We start from the raw sequence: 5,071 nt of genomic DNA, 5'->3' as shown, positions 1-5,071 counted from the left end.
TCATGTTCTTCAAACTGACTCACAATATTCAGATCTTGTAAAACTTGTAATTCTATACATGGATGACTTACAAATTTTGATCAATATGTTAATAAACATTATGCTCTTGTTTTTGAAAATTTGTTAAAAATCAATTTAATTACAATACTATTAATAAAATTTAGTTTGAAAAATATATAACTTATTTACATTTTTCAGGTTCACTTATAAGCAGAAAAGATACCTGAAGGAATGGTAAGAATTAATGTGTTTCAGATTTGGTAAATTTCAAGGATACTATTCAAGATTGTACTGAAGAGTGAGTTGCTTTCTTTGTTCTGTGAGTTATATTTGTGTTCTGAATACTAAATATTTAAACTGGAATCAGAGGAATTTATTAATTAGCTGACACAAAAGCAAAAACCCATCGCCATCAACTGGATTCTGACTTCTAGTGACACGATAGGACAGAGTGGAAGTGAGCTGCCCCACAGAGTTTCTGAGACTGTAATTCTTTATGGGGGTTGTTGTTGTTGTTATGTGCCGTGGAGTCGGTTCTGACTCATAGCGATCCTGTACAGGGTTTCCGAGGCTGTCAATCTTTACCGGACCAGAAAGCCTCATCTTTCTCCCGTGGAACAGCTGGTAGTTGCTGACCGTGAGATTAGCAGCCCGATTCTTAACCACTGCCATATTTTCTCCTGTGGAGGGTCTGGTGGTTTCCTTAGAAGCTGAGCACTTTACTACAATACCACTAGGGCTCCTTTATTTAGCTGAAATGACAGAAAAGATTAGTGCTATGGGGGTAAGTCTAAAATTATTGCTACAAAATCATATATATTTTCATTAAACAAAAATATCAAAATGTGCTGCTATTGTTTCTTGGCATATCCTCTATCTAGGCCTCTGGTGTTAAATGACACTGAGTGGGTTCTAGCTGTACAGGGTGAAGTTTGCAGCCCAGTGTCACACCAGGACATTTCTGAGAGTGGTATTTCCATCTTTCTAACCCTTATCCTTTGCAAAGTCGATTTGAACTGCACGGTGGGTGGTTCAAATTTACCAGCCCCTCCTTGGAAACCCTACACAGGATCACTGTAGGTGGAAACCGACTCGAAGGTGCTTAACAACAAAAGCAACCCTTTCTTGAAGAGTTTTGCACTCTTTGATTTATGTAACATTATAACAGCAGTTTTGGCATCCTTGAGGGATCCAACTTATGTTCCTTTAAATGTTCTTTGAATCTAAATGACAAAAAGAAACCTGAAGGGGCAAGAGTAAGGCTCTAGGTTGGATGGATTGATGTTTCCCAATGAAATTCTCAGCCTTTGCTACACTCAAAGACTGAGTTTTGTGATGGAAAAAAATTCATCTATGCCACTTTCCTGGCCCTTTTCTCACTAATGCATTTTTCAATTTTTTGAAAACATCTTCCTAATAAGTCTCCATGATGGTTATATGTCCCTGAGAATATCTATCAAGATTACCCTTTGAAGTTCCAAGAAAACGATTACCATAACCTTCTAAACTGCCTTGAAATTAATCAACCCACCAGATCCCCTAGATGCAGTTTTGACACTAAAACAGGTGTGTTTCTGAGAGAATTTGTTTACAGCTGGATTGCAGAGTCATATTTAAATGTGTTTTATTTGGACAAACCCATCCAGTATGAACTGGAAGTTTAGTAGCAGCACTTTTTAACTTAACCTCATATGTTGTTGTTGTTGTTAAGTGCCGGCGAGTCGGTTCTGATTCATAGTGACGCTGTATAGTGTTCCCAAGGAGTGGCTGGTGAGCTTGAACTGCTGACTGTGCAGTTGAAACCAACCTTGCATTCCAGCTTATGTGAGGTATTTGTTTTCTGTTTCAGCCTCTTCCTAATAATTTGGTGAAAGTAGAATTTCTATTCCCCACCCTTATGAATTGGGCTGCGAGTTGCAAGGTCAGCAGTTCGGAACTACCCACTGTTTCTCGGGAGAAAGATGAGGCTTTCTGCTCCTGTAAAGATTTATAGCCTTGGAAACCCTGTACACGGTCGCTATGAGTCAGAACTAACTCCACAGCACATAACTACCACCACCACCATTACCCTTGCAGAGGGTGATCATTTCTGGATTTCTTTTTGTTTTGTTTTGTTTTTGCAGGAAATTATTTTAATTATAACATCTGATCAACATTTGTCCTTGTTCTCTGGATCTGTGCCAAGCACCATTTCAGAATCACAGGTAAGCAGAGTAGAAGAACCTGGAACCCTCAATCTCTAAGACCTGCTGAGGTACTCTGATGCCTCAGAATTATCTTCAAACACAAGCACCTCATGAAACTGTAAACAAGTGGGAGGCACACAATGTTAAGCATAAGTAGAAAGGGGCTCTGACTTAATTTCTTAACAGGGCTTTTTTAGGAAAAAGTAAATTGAATGTTGAGTCAAATGCCTGTCTAAACAGGGAAACATAAGAAAATAATGGATAAATTAATTTGGAAAACCTACCAAAATATTTGCTTTCCATTAGATTTTATTTCGGTTCCACTTTATTTCAACCTCTTTCCACTAATTTGGCTAAAGTAGGATTTTTTTTTTTTCCCTCCCAGAGGGCCATAATTTTGGGATTTTTATTTTACAGGAACTTATTTTACCTAGAACAATTTATACCTCATTACCATTTTCCTTTGTCCCTGGCCTTTGTGCATGTGTGTTTGTGTGTGTGGTGTTTGTGCACACAGATATGCAGATGTGCCACTTTCATTAATCCCACGTTTAGCTGATAATAACCCATGGAAATCTCTGCAACCATTCTATTCAGTTTTAGATATACATGAAAGCATACAGTTTTGATGTTTTCTAAAATATGGACTCCTGGTGTGGCACTATGGGATAAAGCAGCAAACTGCAAGGTCATTTTTGAACCACAAGGTCGGTGGTTCAATTTCACCAGTTGCTCCTTAGAAACACTTTGCAGGATCACTGTGAGTCAGAAATAACTGTAAGGCAATTAACAACAACAACAATTTCACTGTATAGCCTGGCTCTCTATTATTTGTACTGTTGTGTTTTTCTCCTCTTCGGTCTTTTTCTCACTCCTGTCTCTTTCTGTTTTTTTGTGCTTTTTTTTTTTTTATGATTCTGCTTCACAAACACTTTCTGTTAAAGATTTTTCCTTCGCTCTACACCTGCATTCCACAGCACTTATTTAAAATGTGTTACTTAATTAAATAACATTGTTATTTTACATTGCTGTCTGTTCGTCAAGAGTAGACATTTCCAAATTAATGAAAATTTTACTTCTATAATACACTTTTGAATATGTGCTATAAATACATGTTTATTTATATATTATATATACTATTGTAGTAATAAGGAGCTCTGGTAGCGTAGTGGTTATGAATCAGGCTGGGAACCTCAAGGTCAGCAGTTCGAAACTACCAGCTGTTCTGAGGGAGAAAGATGAGGCTTTCTGCTCCCGTAAAGATTTACAGCCTCGGAAACCCTGTACAGGGTCCGCTAGGAGTCGGAACCTAATCCACGGCATATAACAACAACATTGTAGTAATATATTATTTATATTGTAACTATTAAATATAATTTTTAGGATAATGGACTAATGTTACATATAAAATGATATGCAAATATATAAATAGTACTAGGAATCCTGGTGTAGCTCTGTGGGTTAATGCGCTGGACTGCTAGGTGGGTTTGAACTGCTAGGTCAGTGGTTCAAGGTCATCATTCACTACTCAGAAACCCTATAAGGGTTGCTATGGGTCAGAACCAACTAGACCACACTTAACAGAAAATAACAACATATATGTGTAGCCTTGTTGGTACAGTGGGTGAGGCTCAACTGCTAAAAGAAAAAAGAAAAATGTGGCAGTTTACTTTCATAAAGATTTACAACCTTGGAAACCATATGGGGTAGTTATACTTTGTCAAAAAGTTTGCTGAGTCAAAATCAACTTGACAGTAGTTAAGTCTTTAGTGATATGTTATTATTTATTCTCACATCTCTACGGATTCTCATGTGGAACTTCTAGAATGAGCACAGCCCACTAAACAAAGTGATCCCTAATTCAGGATATTCTTCACAATGATTACTCTTCATATACGCTGTGTTTAGTTTTTTATTTTATAGCCAGCAAAGACATGATTTCAGACAAGCTTTATATTTTTGCTTTTTAAACACACAACAAAAAGAACATTCGTTGGTTTAAAACGTGTGATGAATACTTTCTTAATCAGTTTAAACTAATAATCAATATAAACTTGCATTCTTGTACATTTTTCCAAAAACAAACACTAATCTCAGGTCAACGCTCTGATTCTCATTCAACTGTGTGCTTCTTCAAAACTGTTCTCCACTTTTGGAGTCTAGGTTACTAATCTTTGGAATTCCTAGCTTCTTGAGTCACATGAGAATTTTTTTTGTTTGAAACACAACATAACTCCAAGCATCAAGATGTTTGACTTTTGGTGTGACCCTATAGTAAAAGCACTGGCTTGCTGACTGCAAGGTCAGTGGCTAAAACACACCAGTAGCTTCTTGTAAACCTTATACAGGGTCACTAAATAAATCAATTCTAAATTCAAGTAACATAATAAAAATGGCCATAATTTTCTTGTCTTTGAAATGAAGGGATTAAATTATAGGACCATTTTAGCTACTTCTTGCACTTTTACTCTGTGATTTTTTAAATGTATACTGTCACATTTTGTATTGTAGCATATAATTGATTCACCCTTGGGTGCCATACTAGGGTCAGAGAAAGAAGTGACCAGGGATTATAAGTATTTATTGGTGGTGGTGTTGTGCTGTGAAGTTGGTTCCAACTCATAGTGACCCTTGGTTCCAATTCATAGTGATCCTTTATAGGGTTTCTTAGGCTATAAATCTTTACAGGAGCAGAAACTCTCATCTTTCTCCCATGGACCAGTTAGTAGATTAGAACTACTGACCTTGTGATTAGCAGCCAATCGTGTAATCCATTACATTGAGTTAGTGTTCATTAAACTGCATGGATGGTGTGTGGGGTAATCACAAAAGTGGTACTCAGACAGGGATACAACTGTGGGTATATCTCTAAGTTAGGTGAAAAG

Source organism: Chrysochloris asiatica, unplaced genomic scaffold, assembly GCF_000296735.1.
Source record: "Chrysochloris asiatica unplaced genomic scaffold, ChrAsi1.0 scaffold00444, whole genome shotgun sequence".
Lineage (NCBI taxonomy): Eukaryota > Metazoa > Chordata > Mammalia > Afrosoricida > Chrysochloridae > Chrysochloris > Chrysochloris asiatica.
This window is presented reverse-complemented; position numbering follows the sequence as displayed.